Below are 20,002 nucleotides of genomic sequence, written 5' to 3' on the forward strand. Positions count from 1 at the left end.
TTGTTTATCTCAATTTTTATATTTTTCCATTGGGTGACCGACGGACTGGGAACCTACCTTCAGTGTTATAGGTAACAGGGATTCTAAGACGCAATGCAAAAAATCAATAAAAAGTCTCGCGTCTCGTTCTAGGAGCATCTCTGTCGGTTGGGCAGAATCCGAAGGTTCACAACAGTCCTCCTCCTCCTCCCCCTCCCTTTCCCCTCCTCCTCCTCCTCCCTTTCACACCTTACCATACTGAAAGGCTACCTTAGAGTAAGACTCGTGATGCCATAAGGCCGAACCAGCTAGCCAATTCTTGAATTTCTCAAAGAAAAATTATAATTCAGTGTCATAAACAAGAATTAAAAAATAATAGGTAATAATAAAAATAATAAGTCATTAAGAAGTCGAATTAAATAAGAACAAAAAAAGATCAGTCATTAAGAAGACGAATTAAAAAATAATTAATAATAATACAAATAATGTCATAAAGAAGACGAATTAAAAAATAATTGATAATAAAAATAGTCATAAAGAACACGAATTAAAAAAAAAGTCAATAAAAATAATAAGCCATTACGAAGACGAATCAAATAATAATAGATAATAAAAATAATAAGTTATAAGAAAGACGAATTAAAAAATAATAGATAAAAATAATGTCATAAAGAAGACGAATTAAATAATAATAGATATAATAAAAGTAATAAGTCATAAAGAACACGAATTAAAAATAACAGATGATAAAAATAATAAGTCCTAAGAAAATTCCATGGATGCCAGAGTCGCGATGCTTAAAAATGTTTGTAGGTTGCGTTCAACCAACACACGTTATAGATAAACGCTTTAGTGTTACCTAAGACACTGAGGCAGGGAGAGATTACTAAAACCTGGCAGGCTATTGAAGTATTCACCGAATCCTTGATTTTTTAGTTTTCTGTAAAAGAAAACTATTGAGATGGCTATTTATCTGTCCGTCCGCACTTTTTCTGTCCGCCCTCAGATCTTAAAACTACTGAGGCTAGAGGGCTGCAAATTGTTATGTTGATCATCCACCCTCCAATCATCAAACACACCAAACTGCACACCGCTGTACCGTAGGTGCCAGCAACACAGGCCATCACCTGAAAGTTTCATGGGCCGCGGTGGGGAGTTTCATACAGCATTCTACGCTGTACAGAAAACTCGATTGCGCCGTAGAAACTTCTGTGCGTTCTTTACTTGTATTTTATCAAGAGCGAATCTCGAAACGATTTCCTATCCGGATGTCTATCTCTGCTAAAGTCAGTTCCCGTGGAAATCTATTTCCGCCGTATTAAGAGAATTCGCCGAAAAGAACTGCGCAGGCGCATGCTTGTGTCGACACTTGGAAATGCCTTCACTTACTGACGTGTGCAGAATTAATTTGTTTTTGGCTCCACATTACATAAGGAATGTTGCCGTTTGTTTCTGCGGGCGTTAACTTGATTTGTTTTTATGATAAATTAAAATGTACACTTATTATCACATAGCGTAATCCTTAACCGCTACAGCATAAACCGTTTTTATAGAATGCTGAAAAGTCAAATATAAGATGATGGTATAACCGTTTAATATAATATCAAAATCCTTAGTTACAATATCTTAGTTGTAAAATTTTTTAAGCTGAAAAAGTCAAACCCAAACTTGCTGTGGCATTCTCTATTTATAATTCCAGTTACGTTACGTATATTAACATAAATAATCAACAAAGTAGGCAGTTCTAATTACAGTTTGGCTACGTAATTAATCAACATTCTCTCTCTCTCTCTCTCTCTCTCTCTCTCTCTCTCTCTCTCTCTCTCTCTCTCTCTCTCTCTCTCTCTCTCTCTTTATATATATATATATATATATATATATATATATATATATATATATAAAGTGTTTTATATGAAAATTACACGTTTAAGTTGTTACCATCATTATTATTATATAAAAATGTAGGAAAGAAAACATATTTTTCTGTGGTCTATCAAAAGACTGTCCTCGCTGCTGTAATAAACACTGGCAAACTCGTAAAAGAATCAACGGTTTCAAATTAAGAAACTGAATAAACAAACCTCAGGGGAAATCAGCACCTTAAGAAAACGATGCTAATCATATTTATGTGCCTCACGTTTTTACGTTAAAAAGACTGACGGTTAATTATTACACGGAGACGGTCTGAAGTCCAATTAAAATAGTATTTGATATGTAACTTAAAGAAGCTATATATTGGAAATAATATAATAATAATAATATTGTACCCATAATCATAGGAATACTAGGACTGTACCCATAATCATAAGAATACTAGGATTGTACCCATAATCATAGGAACACTAGGATTGTACCCGTAGTCGTAGGAGCAATAGGCACGATCACAAGATCCTGAAAAGAAACCTGGAAAAACTAGATCCCAAAGTAGCTCCAGGACTCGTGCAGAAGAGTGTGCTACTAGAAACAGCGCACATAGTGAGAAAAGTGATGGACTCCTAAGGAGGCAGGATGCCACCCGGAACCCCACACTATAAAAACCACCCAGTCGAATAGGATGACTGTGATAGACGAAAAAATAAATAATAATAATAATTGTAGGATGGGGTTAAAAGCCCAGCGCCTTTATTTTACATTAGTTTTCGATTACCACAGTCATCTGTCTGCCAAGTACTTAATTCATGCCTTTACGTCAACAGAGGCACGACGGAATCTCACGAAGTGCACCCATCTGCCCGTCCTCCCGTAAGGAATCGAACCCGGGTTTTCTTGCTTGCGAGGCGGGTATGCTACCGACGACACCACGAATTATCATCATCATTATTATAATAATAATAACGATAATTAATAACAATGTCAAGAGTGAAATGAAGAAAATGTGTATTGTGACACTTTGTGAATTACTCTATACAAAGCATTCAGTTATGACTTATACTAAAGTCATAAATCACTCCGCACTAACCGTCTTTCCCTAGTCACAGTGACAGATCACTGCCATTAACATACCAAGCAACAAACAAGCGAGTAATAAGTGGGATTTGTGAGAAACAATACCCTGCATTGCCAAATACCACGAGCATTATTCAGAGGAAAAGAAGGATATTGACAGTATTGCGCAAGCACGCTTTCTGGTGAAGTGTAATATCACGGCCTAGATATAGCAACGATGAATCAGTCTCTTTTATACTGTGGAGCAAAACTCGGTGTTACGCATGTCAATTATAGCGTCGTCAAATCAGATTTATCCCCAAATAAAAAAAAAAAAAGTTGGTTACTACCTGCAAAACTTGTCGGCCTGTTTTCGTACCGATAAATTGCATGTAAAAGGACAAAACTACGCAGTTTCAAAGCTACGGCTAGAAAGCAGAATAATGTTGCCTTGTATTGCAGATAGCTTTACGTCACCCTCAGGCAAGGTGAGCCTACCTTGCTAGGATGGGGCTTCAGTGGCTTGTTGAAGACTATAGTCAGACTAAACAGTCAAAAGATTAGGGATCCTCCCATCGATGGATTGGGAATATTTATGCACAGACACATTTATGGACGTATTAAGCAGGCACCTCGTGGGGAGGTACTGCCGTCAGTGCACCTTACACGGTGCACTGTATGCATTTCTTAAGGTTCTTTGCAGCGTCCCTTCGGCCCCTAGTTGCAACCCCTTTCGTTCCTTGTACTGTACCTCCGTCCATAGTCCCTCTCTTCCATCTTACTTCCACCCACCTCTAACAATAGCTGTGAGGTTTTCCTCCCGTTACACCTTTCAAACCTTATCACTGTCAGTTTCCGTTTCAGCGCTGAATGACCGCATAGGTGCTAGCGCTTGGCCTTTGGCCTGCATTTGATATTCCACTCCATTCCTATTAAGTAGACAGAACAAGATTCCGTTCTGCAGAAGCTGCAGTTGCCCCACTCTGGATAGATGGCCTTTGGTAAGTACTGGTATACACAGCTTACCGAAGCTTGCCTGCCAAAGGCCTCTGTGGGAGTCAGGAGTTTGGAAGAGGGACAATAACAAGCATTCGACTTGATGGGATGACCAAGTTGCATTTACACCATGAGCAGTAAAGGTAAGTGCAGCTACGCAGTTAAATATTGCAACCAATATAAAGAAAGAATTAGCTACTTATATTCAAATTTTAAACCTATGATCCTCAAATATTACGAGAAACTTGCTAGCGTGAAAACAGCGACATCCAACCACATGGGAGATTCGATAGCTTGTGCCACATCAAAAGGCATTAATATTTGCGTGGCAATCTTAATGCAACGTGAAATATGGGGAGGATATAATCGGCCAACCACACTATTAAGACGAGAAAAAGAAGGAGAAAAACAAGAAGCTATTAGCAAGATGCGAGGTAGCGCTGCCAATGACAATATAGGAATGATCGGTGAAGGTAAATTGCTATTTATTTTGGCAGGCAAATGAACTGTATCACTATATGTGTGTGTATATATATATATATATATATATATATATATATATATATATATATATATATATATATATATATATATATATATATATATATATATATGTATGTATGTATGTATGTATATGTAGAATCTGCTGGTCACTTTTTACCAGATACATACGTAATTGTAAAAGCCACAATGCCCTCTTAACTTCTCGAATTCTTCGCTACTGGACATCATAATTTCTTCATATTTCTTGCACTTGGATCTTGTAAGGCTTTGTAGTGACAAGCGTATCCAAAAAGCGCGAAGAAACCGAAAAGTTAAGAGGGCATTGTGGCTATTACAATTACACACACACACACACACACACATATATATATATATACTGTATATATATATATATATATATATATATATATATATATATATATATATATATATATGTGTGTGTGTGTGTGTGTGTGTGTGTGTGTGTGTGTGTGTGTGTTTGTGTGTCCGGTTCTTAGATTATAACAGACCTTTTCCCTTAGATATATAAAACCGAGGTAAATTTAAAAAGGGCCAACTTATAAACACCCAAGTGATTATAAATCAAATGTCTACAGGTATGTCTTGACTTACAAAAAGGCTGAAGGAAGGAAAGAGAGAATAAAAAAAAACTGAGAATAAGGAAAAATCAGGTGGAAGAGTCCGCTCGATTCTAAAGAAAAAAGAAAAAAAATATATAAAAAAAAGTCAAAGAAACGTACCTTAATTTGAGGCAAGGGAGACGGGGTGGGGTAATTTATGAACACTTTTATTTTATTTTTAACGAATATTTACTTAGCGGTATTTGAAGACGGTTCGCCGAGATAAAAGAAAAATGTTGCCCATTTTATCAGATACTCCACCAAATATTTTACTTTTATTATTTCTTGTTGTTCTGTTTTCCTTTCATCTAGCTATCCGTTTTTTACGGTTGAAAGTTTTTGGTTCTCTCTCTCTCTCTCTCTGTAATGATCTTAACCTATAAATTCGAGGACGGACAAGAAAGATTTTTCTGTCTACATTTTAGTGTTACAAGAATAAATCAACATTAATTTTTCAAACCGTCAAGAAAATACATTCTCTCTCTCTCTCTCTCTCTCTCTCTCTCTCTCTCTCTCTCTCTCTCTCTCTCTCTCTCACTTAAGCCCCCTCATACAGGGGCCGACCAGAAAGATTTTTCTTCTACATTTCAGTGCTACAAGACTTAATGACCATGAAAGTTTTAAACTGTCAAGAAAAAAAATTACCATGAAAGTTTTAAACTGTCAAGAAAAAACACACTCTCTCTCTCTCTCTCTCTCTCTCTCTCTCTCTCTCTCTCTCTTCCCATGATATTATAAATATCGTCTAACAGAGATTAAATTATACTGAAATATTTTCTAACATCATTTTCTTCACAGTCGAATTAACCTTAAATGCGTCTAAGAATTTATCGCTAAGCATGTTTGATTTTAGCTTGATCAAAACTGATGAAGAAAACATTCTCACTCTCTCTCTCTCTCTCTCTGTCATAGGATTTTTGGGTGGAAGGGGGGAGGGATGCAAATCAAAATGCTGTTATCGACGTAGGCATTAAAGTTAAACTATAAAGTAAAAGATGATGTAGACAGAAAAAATCTTTCTTCCCCGGCGTATTTAGAGCTTAAGATCATCAGAGAGAGAGAGAGAGAGATTTGGAGGTGGACACCTGAGCTCAAGTATGTGAGGATGGAGACAGGTGAGGACAGTGAAGAACAGAAGAATGTAGTCTAGAAGAGGACAGTTTAACATCATATAAATGTAACAACCACCAATCAGAATAAGAGACATAAAACTTTTATTTTATTTTATGTCGTCCTGGTCTCTCGCCATATCATGAGTCAAATCCGAAAATATTAAGAGATTCGTGGAGATCACGAACTCGACAGTCAAACGGTTTGATTATTCCCCCGTACTTTTTTCTTCAAGAATGTGGGCATCTCTGGGGTCCTCTGTATTCCCTGAGTTCAGCGAGCTGCATCTTCTACAAGGCGTATCTTGTTTCTTTTTAGAAATCAATTAACAAAACTACTTAGCAGTACTCGATTTTTTTACTGTTGTGTTTTATCCTTATATTTAATTCCCGCCCCCCGTAGGAGGGGAGTGCCGTCACTGCACTTCAGCGGTGCACTGCAGGCATTATTTAAAGTTCTTGTCAGCGTCCCTTCGGCCCCTAGTTGCAACCCCTTTTATTCCGTTTACTGTGCCTCCATTCATATTCTCTTTCTCCTTCCTTACTATCCACCCTCTCCTAACAATTGTTTTATAGTGCAACTGCGAGGCTGCCCTCCTGTTACACCTTTCAAACCGTTCTACTCTCAATTTCCCTTCCAGCGCTGAATGATCTCATACCCGTAGGTCCCAGCGCTTGGCCTCTGGCCTAAATTCTAGATTCCTACTCCTGTATATTTAATTTTCCAGTCTCAGTCAGTAAACACCCTATGACGGTGAAGGCCCAAGTAGGTTAAAATCTCTAAAAAGGACACCACCTACATATTACCTGCTGTGACGCATTTCAGCTCACAAAAATCAGTGACCTCGATACTTGGCCTTTGAATATGTTGTTATAGCTAACTGCCATGTCTTGCATTAAAAATTACTGTGTGTAAATGAGATTAACCACTCCTCAATTCATAAGTGCTAATCAAAAACTCATTTTAATAGAAGCATCCCTAAAAAGGTAAAATTCCTAAGTCTATTTTGGAAGTAATGACCGTTTTTATGGTTTATATGATTCATCAGTGTATTTTTCTCACTCTATGCCAGATCATATATTCTTTCATAATGGCGAATTTATCTCTTGTTTTTATGCTGTCTAATCTAACTCAAATGCAAACCATATAGTTTACCTGTTTTATTCTGGAGTCAACATATCCCCTAAGAGAGAGAGAGAGAGAAAGAGAACTACAAATTTTCTAGGAGGTAGAATTTCTCACTTCTATTTCTGAGCAAATAAAAACAGCCAGCATTCGAAGACTTGGCTGACGTCATCCCCAAGTATTTGTTTACATTTGGTTCTCCAAAAATAAATGGAGAATCACCTCAAGTCAAGAGACAGTTGCTAATTAAACTCTGCAGTTCGTTCCGCGCTGCAGTTGTGTTTTCTCACGGCAGGATGAGTTTTTATGTGATGAACTGCAGGTTTATCGCTTGGATTTTATCTACCAAGGAAGGGTTTATTATGTACAAATACATTTTATAAGTGGAGAGCCTAAATTTATCTTCATAATTTAGGTTTTGCTTTTGAAGATTCATTTTTGCAACGCAGACAATTTAGATTTCATCACTTGAAATTTAAGGTTTAATTTCGCAAAACTTCAGAATTGTTGCTTTGAAATGTGCCTTTATTGGTGTAACTTATCAAAGCACAAGATCTCACCTTCCAAGTTTAACATTACCTGGGCGCCCCCCCTACCACCCCCATTCCCCAACAACTAGGCCTAATATACTGAATTTATATATTGACCATGGAACGCAACAACGTTAATTTAAAAATCAATCTAACATCAATAAATCAGAATAATGGACTAAACTGAAAATATGTATCACTTTGTTACTGACAGCAGTGCATGAAAAGAATAGTTAACCTACCCAAAGGATGTGTATACAGTAAATACACTAAAGCAACTAGGTAGCTTTCATTTACTCCACCCTAATACCGGGTATTTGCAGTATAAAGAATAAGTAAGGTTCTCTCCATTTCCTAATCAAAGAATTTCCCCTATGTACAAACAACTATTACCGTGTGGTACCTTCTTTAAAATGACCGTGGCCTTGAGCCATACGTCAGTAGGTAACAAGTGTCCTCAATAATAATAATAATAATAATAATAATAATAGTAATAATAATGCAAGATCAGCCATACAGTGAATTCAGGTCATGAAGAAAACCGAATTCCCCAAGAAACATAATTAGCACCTCCTACTAAGAGAGAGAGAGAGAGAGAGAGAGCATGAATTTCAAAAGCTTACATCTAGAAGCCCTACTTGATCTTTTTGTGCAGATATCTGCAAAGCCCGAGTAATCTAACAATAAGCCTACTGAGAAAATCTTCGACTGAGGTCGAAACTGATATATGAAATTTATTACAAATAATAATATTAATAATAATAGTTTGCTCGTTCGTATGCTACCGATTTTCTATTAACTCTCGGAATAATGAGAAACAGAAATTACAAAACTGTTACTAAGGAAAGTATTTTACAAATTCTGAATTGCAGAAAGCACCTCCTCTCTCTCTCTCTCTCTCTCTCTCTCTCTCTCTCTCTCTCTCTCTCTCTCTCTCTCTCTATATATATATATATATATATATATATATATATATATATATATATATATTATATATATATATATATACACAGTATATAGCCTATACACGTGTGTGTGTGATTAGTAACAAACCGTTTCGTCTAATTACGAAATCATAAGCAAGCGGATTAAATTCTCCACTATCTCTTTCAGAGGCGACCTTACGCTTCCCACCTCGTGGTAGAAGTGAAAAATTATATACAATGACATCGGAAAGAATCCGGTGGGGTCACGGCAATTCCTTAAGACCGCTTAATCATGTGCGCTGGTAGACCGATCACGTTCGTGGATTCTGTTCGGAATTAATGTCTAGTATTTAGATAAAAAAGAAAAAAATGCCGTAAGTTAGAAACGAGTGAGTATTTCAGCCTAGTATCTTAAAGGTTCAAGAGTCTTAGGCCACAATAGATGCAATTTACGTCAGTTGTGTCCCCCTCATTCGTAACGGTGCGATCAGGAACGGGTAACTGATGGCGGTTAATCGAGAAGCCTTTTGAAGATAAATGGCGGGAAATGAACGCGTCAGGAAACGGTTTCCGTTTTGTAAAAAGCAAATAAATAGAGCAAATAAACAAATTAATAAATAATACGGATGATAGTAGAGATTATCTAACATTTTACAGGAAAAAGGAGTGATTTGGCAAGGGAGTTAGCATTTTATTAGAAAGTGGGCGGGAACTTGACAAAGGTGTGGAATGACGACTTTGTAGAAAACGGGGGGGGAGAAATGTTTCACGGTCCATAAAGCATTCTATTTAGGATTATTTTTCCAGCAATTACTGAAATTTATAAATATGTGTGTGTGTGTGTAAAACTACTGGAATTATTAAAAAATAAAGACCAGGTACCAAACGCTTTGTATATTATATACACACCATCGGGGTACAAAGTAAAAAAAAATATATTTTTTACTTTGTATCCTGACGATGTCTACGTAAAATTGTTCGGCTCTGTATGTTTATATAAGTTTAAGCATAAAGCCTTAAGAAGGATATTAGAAGTCCGAGGACAGGGTGGAGTGATAAATTCCATATGGGAAACTTATTTGGATGAGAACAGATAAGGGCGGCTGGAAATAACTGGAGGTTTGTGAAAGTCAAAGCACGGGAAAGACACGTGCGGCGGAATTTCACAGAGGCCCTTTGTATCACGTGGCTTTGGAGAAAACAGTAATGATGTTGATGTGAACTTTATGCAAATCTAAACATAAATCAAACTCAGGAAAATATCAAAGCATAACAAATCATCAAGAGAGGTACAGCTGTACTTAATTTTTTACCAAATACAAACTAGACCTATAAAACAGGAACAGCATTTATGATAATTAAAACCTCTCAAAGTTTGTTAATACTAATATTTCAAGTATCAAACAATATAAACAAAACTTCAAATACATGAGTTAAATACTGGTTACAAACATATATAGCGTGGCAAAAAGGAAATTCAAACAATAACAGAAAACCGAAACATTTTCACAACAAATAATAACCAAGAGGAAATACGCGAGCGAAATTTGATCGTCGGACGGTTAAAGAGATTAGGTGGGGGGAGGGGAATTGACGGGGATGGATGGGTGCAAGGAGGGGGAGGAGGAGGAGCATCCCTGAATGGGAAGGGGAAGGTGGTTTGGTGGTGTCAAGTGAACTAACTATCGAGGGAAGGGGAGGAACACGTGTAACGCCCGGGGGAAATTGAAATAAAAATTGTAAAACGCCTGAGAGAGAGAGAGAGAGAGAGAGCATTTTCACCAAACATTTAGGTATTTGGAGCTTTGGCGACAGGTTTTTTTTTTTTTAACACATACTTCTTCAAACGCTAACCATATGTACTGTACACACCAGACAAAAATACTCTTGGACTTCGCAACTCTAGGTTGTAATCTCTCCGAAAATGGTTTATTCACTTTTTTTGGTAATACACATCTAACAGATGCTAACCAGTTACTTCTTAAGCATTTAAATGAAATAAACAATAGGCTTCTCGATGACTGTTTTCTGTATAAAAGCTTAAATAAAACAAATATGCCTTCTGATGTAGGCAAATGTACAGTAATGTTTCACATGAGCAGCAACAAACATAGCTATGCAAGCTTGTTTACATAAACTAACATGTACAACTAATAGTAGCTTAATGGCGTACTGCAGCATGTTCCATCCTGATAAAAATGGCGTATTTTTTTCAACTTAATACTATTTGTCATGCGTTAGCTTATCATAAGTTTACAGATGCATGCCTAACGATAAACCTATACTGCTCAGTACTAGCTTGACAAAAGCTAAAGTTATTTTTTCCTTTTTATATTACTTTAGTAATCGCATCCAAACCTCATAGTCCCAACGGTTTGATTTTGGTCCGTGTCTAAAACACTCCATTCACATTTCGATCCCTTAATCCATAGTGGGAAGCGGTTGATTCTTCTGTGATCCCCTATTGATCAGGATTGAATCTCTACCTGACTGGACTCTTCTGATTCATCAGTAGACCGTTCTTATATTTTAATCATCCTATCTCCAATATTCTGATAATATTCACCCATATGTTTAGGACATATCGCTCATATTTCTTAGTCTACCACTATGTCACTGGAGGTCGTTCATTACTTTAAATGTAAGCGTTACGCCTCGGTGTCTGTCACCTCATATTACTATTCATTCACTTAGGCCTAAACATTTATGTTTACCTTTTTTTTTAGTTTAATCATTTCAATACCAGCAAGCATCCTATAAATAGAAACGATATTACAAACTTCCCAACGAGGTTATTGCTGGATAAACATTGCATCAAAATTCGTACAATAATTTAATTTCGGACATTCGTTTCAAAATGAATGCGTGTGCATGTGAAAGAACCAGAGATAATTCACACGGTCAATTACCACAAATTGATGATACTGCAAGCCCTCAAGAGAGAGAGAGAGAGAGAATTTAAAACCCGGCATAGACCTTAATCTGGAGGCCTCTCTGGGGTAGCATCTCTTGTAGTAGTTTTCTCTCCCTCTCTCGTGGCACGCTATACACCCCCCTTACCCAGCCTCGGGGTGTGTGGGCTGAGGAACGGAGGAGAGGGGAGAGAGAGAGCAACAGGAAGTAGCAGCAGAGAAGGGAAGACGAGTAGCAAACCAAAGAAAGAAAGGAAGAGGAAAACTGGCCCGGTTGGCGGGCGCGGGAAAAGGGACAGAGTCACAGTGCATACGTACGCACACACGTGACAACTGAACCGCCTTGTTTACGTTAGAACAGCAGTCAGGTTTTAACGTTTTATTATGTTGCGGTTTAAATAAGGAAGGAGAATGAATTCTCCATTATGCGAGTCATGTGTCGAATTCACATATGTCACGGGGAGGACGAAGATTCTCTCTCTCTCTCTCTCTCTCTCTCTCTCTCTCTCGGGAAACGCATCTGGACTAAGAGAAGTTTTATTCTCGGAGCCCGCTGACGAAATTTAGTAGGGACATTGTTGTGTAATGAATCATTTTACCCTTAAAACACACACGCCACGACGAATTTAGAGCAGTGCAGACGAAAATAGCATAAGCATCAGGAATTCATTCTCTCTTTCTTTCTTAGTGGACGAAAATAATTTTAAGTTTAGAAGTTTTTTATGTACAGCTATTTTCACTTTGAGGGAAATTTAAAAATGAAAAAGTGAGACATAGTCTGACGAGAATTACGAAAGGAGCCAATAATACTACATATTTAATTAATAGACGCTGTAATTTTATTTTTAAAAAAAGTACAGAAACGTATAAAACAAGAACGCTTAAACAAAGCAGTTTTAAATGCCGAGATAACTGGCATTTATTAAACAAGTCTCTGGCATTGAGATAAAGAATCCCACGACCTGGTGTAAATAGCAGCCAGAAAAGAATAGAATATAGAATTTAGGCCAAATGCCAAGCACTGGGACCTGTGAGGTCATTCAGCCCTGAAAGGGAAGTTGACGGTAAGGTGGTTTGAAAGGTGTAACAGGAGGAAAACCTCGCAGTTGCACTACGAAACAATTGTTAGAGAAGGTGGAAAGTCAGATGGAAGAAAGAAAATATGAACGGAGGTACAGTAAAAAGAATGAAAGAAGTTGCAGCTAGGGGCCGAAGGGACACTGCAAAGACCCTTAAGTAATGCCTACAGTGCGCCACTTAAGGTGCACTGACGGCACTACTTCCTACGGGGAGCCAGAGCAGATCTGATGAACTCGCGTGACTTTTTCATAAACTCGGGTCACTCTCAAGACTCGAGTAAAATAAATAACTTGCAATTTTTTACCGTCACAAAACTCCCACGTGGGACCGATTCCCTGACAAGATTCTGAAAGTGGTTGATTTGATATGAGAGATGGTTGACAGCTATCATGAGGGTTGGTGATACATTCTATGAGATAGCGATGGTCCATATCTTCCCTAGTCCTTTTTTTTTTGTGGGGAGAGGGAGGGTTGATTAAAAATACATGACTTTATCAACACTGTACCAGGGTCAAGTAGACACTCACTGCACAGTCACCGTCTGTCTATTACTAAAATCTTCGGTCATATTTCCCCAAAACGTTTTTATGGGCAAGGTATGGCGCTGAATGGCCTTTTTGAGAGAGAGAGAAGGCGGGGGGGGGGGGGCAAGCATGGCTGCTTAAGCCAGTCTCGGTCTCTACAAGAGAATGATGTTAATCAACTTCCTTTGAATGAACTGAAGTAGTTAAATGAAGCACTCCACATTCTCTGAATGACCTGAGAGCAAAACAAAGCAAAAAATCACTGCTTAGTCCACAAGTTGAAAATAAAATGTACATTTTACCCTTCTCAATCATAGCAGCGACCTACCACACTTGACTGTCTACCAAGTACATAATTCACTGCTTAGGCCAACAGAGGGACTTTTTTTTTAACTGGCACAAGTAGCCCCGTCCATCTTGTGGCGACGTGGGTAATGACATTAGATCCATCCACATTTCGCCACATTTTGGGTCTTCCTGCCACATCCTCTCACATTACACGTCCCCTCAATCCTCACAGCACATCATTCCTCCTCATCATCCACTTCCATCATTCCAAGAGGTTCGGAGTTTCATTAATGAAGGATTACAAAAGATGGGTGGGTACATTCTTCATACAGATTACTTTATCCAGTTTTGGAAAAAAAGTCAGTCCATTTCTGACGTGGGTTTCATTTTGGCTATATAAATAGTATTTAATCTCTCTCTCTCTCTCTCTCTCTCTCTATATATATATATATATATATATATATATATATATATATATATATATACACACATTTCCGCTTCGAAAATTTTATCAAATATCCATAAAAATCAAAAGCGATCTGAAGAAGCGAAAATGTTGCTACGTGCCAGTATATAGGCTATTGCCAGACTTCCCCATGCTCGCGACGAATTCTGAGTACCAGAAATCAACGTATATTTAAAAGAGCAGAGAGAGAGAGAGAGAGAGAGAGAGAGAGAGAGAGAGAGAGAGAGAGAGTATTTGTTTAGAACAAGAATCTCGGGAGGTATGCGTTTGTTTGGATGACATCAGCACGAGACCTCAGCATATGCTTAGCCAGACTCAAGTCGACTCCATCTTCTTCTTCTCAAGTACGAACTTGGGATGAAGAAGTGTACTTGATAGTTAATTATAATAAGAAATAAAGGGTAAAATATACAAAATACACTTTACTTTGTGACTGTAAATATCCAGATTGAAATATGGGATAAAATATACAAAATACATTTACTTGCCTTGTGACTGAAAATATCCAGATTGAAACAAAGGATTAACTATACACAATACTTATGTACTTTGCGTGTGACTGAAGACTCAGGTTGACATACATACTGCAAAATACCTTTTCATGTTTCATGAAACGAGTATTGAAGGGTTTTTTGTTTCGTCAGTAAACGTATTGATCGTTGATTATAAAGTATGCTGAATACTATAATGGATTAGAGTGCAAATCATTACAAATAAATAAGAAAGAAATAAGGTCACATATTGCAAGGAATAGGGAAAACTAGTAAGAATAAAAGGCGAAGGTAAGTCAAATACTGCACTGAAAAAAGAACTACACATAAGGTCCCAGATTTTAGGGTAGTAATGGAGACATCAGGTCATTTATTGGAAGGGAAAAAAGGGTAACTTTATTTCTATGAAATACAAAGTACATCAGGTCATGCATTGCAAGGGGGAAAAAGTTCACTTTATTGCTATAAGTACAGGGGACGTCAGGTCATGTATCGCAAGGGAAAAAAGGGTAACTTTATTGCTACGAAATACAGAGGACATAAGGTCATGGATTGCAATTAAACATGAAGAACGGAGAGTCACACACTGCAAGGAAATCACATGAACATAAGGTCACGTTTTGAATTCAAATGAGGGGAAACAAAGTAGAGTGTTGCAAGGAAAAGGTCACTCATTTCTATAAAACATGGAGCACAAATTCATATATTGCAAGCAGGAATGGGGAAAGTAAGGTCACATGCTGCAATGAAGTAAGGATTTGGAAATATAGGATAAATAATGCCACGTTCTGTAAGGTCACGTGGTGGAGAATAGAGTATAGAATTTAGGCCAAAGGCCAAGCGCTAGGACTTATGAGGTCATTCAGTGCTGAAAGGGAAATTGCGAGTAGAAAGGTCTGTATGGTGTAACCAAGGTCTTCAGAGTATATTTAAAGGACCTTGAGTGTAATAGGAGGAAAATCTCGCAGTTGCACTTTGAATCAATCGATGGGAGAGGGTGGAAAGTAAGATGGAAGAAAGAGAATATGAACGGAGGTACAGTAAAAGGAATGAAAGGGGTTGCAGCTAGGGGCCGAAGGGACGCTGCAAATAACCCTAAGTAATGCCTACAGTGCACTGACGGCACTGCCCTCCTACGGGGGGGTCACGTGGTAAAAAGAAACGTGAGGGGCACAAAGTAACATATTTCAACAAAAAAACTGGGAAACATCAGGTCAAGAGTTGGAAGAAATAAATGGGATACAAGGTCTCTTATAGCTGGGAAGTAGGGTGTACGTAAAGTCATAGATTGGAAGGAAATATGGGGAATGTAAGATCAATTAGTGCAAGATAATAAAGGAAATATAAGGAAGTATGGGAAACATAAGGTCACGTATTAGAAATAAAAAATTCGGGGGAAAAACATGAAACAATTACAAATAAGTCATAAAATTGATATTACAAATTTCTCCTATACTCAATTATTACATGATACTGACATGTGCCTCCAACACAACGAGAAGGAATCGTGTCCTCTGGTCCTGTGGGCTACACTTTCACTCGAGAGGATAGTTTATCAGCACCACCATGGATGTTTCCCAGTTCTTTTTGTTTACCTCCATACCTGGGCTAATATTGGGATTGGGATGCCTTTCCCACTGGGCTTTACGGAAAACAGGCATTGATTGGCGAGTCAAGAATTTTAACGAGACATTTTCTTACCCATTTTTTTTATTCAACGTTTAAAAGAGAAACTTTTCATACTTTTAGTTTTCTGTAAAAGAAAACTATTGAGATGGCTATTTATCTGTCCGTCCGCCCTCAGATCTTAAAAACCACTGAGGCTAGAGGGCTGCAAATTGGTATATTGATCATCCATCTTCCAATCTTCAAACATAACAAACGGTAGCCCTCTAGCCACAGTAGTTTTTATTTTATTTAAGGTTAAAGTTATCCATGATCGCGCGTTTGGCACCTCTATAGGTGCCAAAAACACGGGCCACCACCTGGCCGTGACTGAAATTTTCAGGGGCCGCGGCTGAGAGTGTCATAAAGCATTATACGCTGTACAAAAAACTCGATTGCGCCGAAGAAACTTCGGCGCATTTTTTACTTGTTTAACAGTGGATTTCACTCCAGGTATTCCAGGTATTCCCTGGACCTTGGACAGTAATATAGGCTAGGTCCCGTCTGTTCCCTCTAGTGTCTTCCCACAAAACTGCCCAACTTCCTAATCAAATTGACACTGCTGCAACCCCAACTCCTCATTCAAGAACGAATTCGTCTGACCATCCTTATGAGTCGAATTGAAATTGGAATACAGAATTTAGACCAAAGGTCAAGCGCTGGGACCTATGAGGTCATTCAGCACAGAAAGGGAGATTGTCAGTAAGAAGGTTTGAAAGGTGTAACAGGAGGAAAACCTCGCTGGCGCACTATGAAACAATTTTTAGGAAAGGATGGAAAACCATATGAAAGAGAGATTATGAATGGAGGTACAGTAAAAGGAATAAAAGATGTTGCAGCTAGGGGCCGAAGGGACGCTGCAAAGAACATTTAGTAATGCATACAGTGCACCACGTGAGGTGCACTGACGACACTACCCCTCTACGGGGAGACCTTATGTGTCGAGAAACGGGACTGGGCGATCCCGTTATATTACTTTAGAATCAGATAAGATTGTGGCGGCGGGTTCCATAATCGAATTACCGTGTTCTGTCGTGATATAGATGACGATAAGAGCGTGGGTGACAACTTGAGTGTCTACGAGCCGTATCAGACGAGGTCTTTCTGTGGTACACTGTCGCCAAACCTTGCACCTCCCGTAGGCGGGGTAGTACCATCAGTGCACCTCATGCGGTGCACTGTATTGAATGGGATATAGAATTTAGGCCGAAGGCCACTGGGACTTGTGAAGTCATTCCTTGTACTGTACCTCCGTTCACATTCTCTTTATTCCGTCTTACTTTCCACCCTCTCCTTTTAACCCCTTTCAAACCTTTTGCGGTCAATTTCAGTTTCAGCTCTGAATGACTTCATAGGTTCCAGGGCTTGGCCTTTGGCCTAAATTCTACACTCTGTTCTATTCTGTTCAAACCTTGCACCAAGCTACCAATATCCTTTTTTTTTCACAATCGTACAAAACTGAAATTATGCATTGTACGTGGCGTATTGTTGACACAAGACGTCAGTGCTGCACCAATACAAGAGAATTATTGCAATTCGAGTGAAAACGTCTTTGGGCATCAGAGCTATGTAATAAAAGGTTTAGATTTATTCTTCCAGCACAAATAAATGCACAGTTATGTCTAATTTCATATCCTACTTTACGTGATCAGTTCATAATACCAAGAAAATATCCTTTGAGTGGTTTCACGGAACCAGTGAATCACTTTTGTAGGCTTTTCTCCGAAGATTCTGCCCTCGAACGAAAGGTGGACATTGGAGGGAGACAGAGATAAAGAATTTGGACGCGTAGGCAGATAAAAATTAAGAAGCAAGAAGCTAATGACTTCAGGTGCCAGGCCAATCACTGAAACAGCACATTGCTTTAACAATATGGTACGTTTCCAGCCTATCGAGTTAATATACGATCTCCTAGCTATTATATCACCACTCAAACCAGTGCCCTCAGTGGAATGGAAAACAAAATTTAGGCCAAAGGCTAACCGCTGGGACTTATGAGGTCATTCAACACTGAAAGGGAAATAGAGGGTAGAATGGTTTTAAAGGTGTAACAGGAGGAATATTCGCGGTTGCACAATGAAACAATTGTTAAGGTGGAAAGTATGAATGGGAGAGAGAGTCTATGAACGGAGTTACGGTAAAAGGAATGGAAGTGGTTACAGCTAGGGGCCGGAGAACGCTGAAAAGAACCTTAAGGAATGCCTACAGTGCTCGGCGTGAGGTGCACTGACGGCACTACACCCTCTACAGGGACCAACGCCCTTAACAGCTGGGGGCGGGGAGGGGGCGGGTTCTCGCTCACCATCCTCTTCAGTCTGCGTCCGTCATCACTATTTACCTCCCATCACTGCCAGCGTAAACATTAATCGCGCCGTAGGTACCAGACGCCATAGCCACATCGTAATTTTTTTTTTCTTGTCTATCAATATCCGCGCCCCACCGTCCAATAACTAGGCTATCGGGTTTATCGCCCAAATTGCTCAGGCGTCTGTCCGAGAAGTGGTTTATTTTATGTTTATCATTAGGGCGGAAGATGTTGTCGCGTTTATTATTCAGATAGGACGTGTCTCCCCTAAGAGGAAAAAAGCATCCTTTTTGCTGGTTCTCACCAGCATAAACGCATAAACACGCAATATATATATATATATATATATATATATATATATATATATATATATATATATAGTTAATAAAATATTCTACTACGATCTATCATTTGTTGGCCAAAAAAAAGTGTACTGAAATCTACTCATGAAAGGAATTAGACATTCCTGTACTTGACAGAGGTCACGTGACGACCAACTAGCTTCGTTAACAGACTCAGATCACAGTTTCAAGGAACACAGGAAAAAATTATCGTACCTCTCCAATGAATGGGCTTGGAGAGGTGACCACTATGACGGTATAACACTTTAAAAAAAGAATATGGCTGAAGTAGAATGCAAGGTAGGGGGTCATCAATTACTTGGGGGGGTGGGGGTCCAGGGGGTGGGGAGCGAAACGCCCAGAACTGGTTAGGACACGGCGTCAAGGTTAGGTTAAGTAAAGTTAAGTCTAGTTAGGTTAAATTCCCTCTGAAATTGCCGGATGACGAACAAGCAGGTCACTCGTAAAACCACTATTTAAAACAAGTATAAAATGCGGCCGAGGTTTCTTCGGCGCAATCGAGTTTTCTGTACAACCGCTACAGCGTATAATCAAGGCTACCGAAAATAGGGTGGTCTCAGTACAATGATGTATGAGCCGCGGCCCATGAAACTTTAACCAAGGCCCGGTGGTGGCCTGTCCTGTATCGTTGCCAGAGGCACGATTATGGCTAACTTTAACGTTATATTATATAAAAAGTACTGAGGCTAGAGGGTTGCAATTTGGTATGTTTGATGATTGGAGGGTGGATGATCAGCACACCAATTTGCAGCCCTCTAGCCTCAGTAGTTTTTAAGATCTGAGGGCGGACAGAATAAAGTGAGGGCGGACAGAAAACTAAAACCAACAAGTACTGGCACAGACGCCAAAGTCAATGAAAAACACTTTTTAAGATCGTGGGCGGCATGACAGCAGCGAAGAAGCACCAGGAAGACGAATAAAGTATTATCGAAATATTACTCAAGTATTACAGAAAGAAATCGCACTATGCAAGAAAGGCGAATGGCGTTGCGTAATAGGGACCAACTTCTTGTTAATGATGTGTATTGAGAGCTGTGAATAAGCACTTGAGCGCTAATCTCTTGAGTTGTGAAGGTTATAAAACGCATTCTGTAAGATTTGTTTATCACTTCGTCACTCTCACGGCTCGAACTATGTTCAGTTTCTAATTATATATAATATATATAATATATACACACACACACACACACACAT

General features: G+C 38.7%; 2 protein-coding genes across 4 annotated transcripts in view; one reads left to right on the forward strand and one right to left on the reverse strand.

Moving 5' to 3' along the window:
- The window catches only part of LOC136845238 (uncharacterized), a 211,881-nt gene that overhangs the window by 160,937 nt on the left and 30,942 nt on the right, over positions 1-20,002 (forward strand). The window lies entirely within an intron of this gene.
- Positions 1-20,002, reverse strand: part of stumps (DBB domain-containing protein stumps) — a 68,250-nt gene that overhangs the window by 45,859 nt on the left and 2,389 nt on the right. The window lies entirely within an intron of this gene.

Source organism: Macrobrachium rosenbergii, chromosome 13 (assembly GCF_040412425.1).
Source record: "Macrobrachium rosenbergii isolate ZJJX-2024 chromosome 13, ASM4041242v1, whole genome shotgun sequence".
Classification (NCBI taxonomy): Eukaryota; Metazoa; Arthropoda; class Malacostraca; order Decapoda; family Palaemonidae; genus Macrobrachium; species Macrobrachium rosenbergii.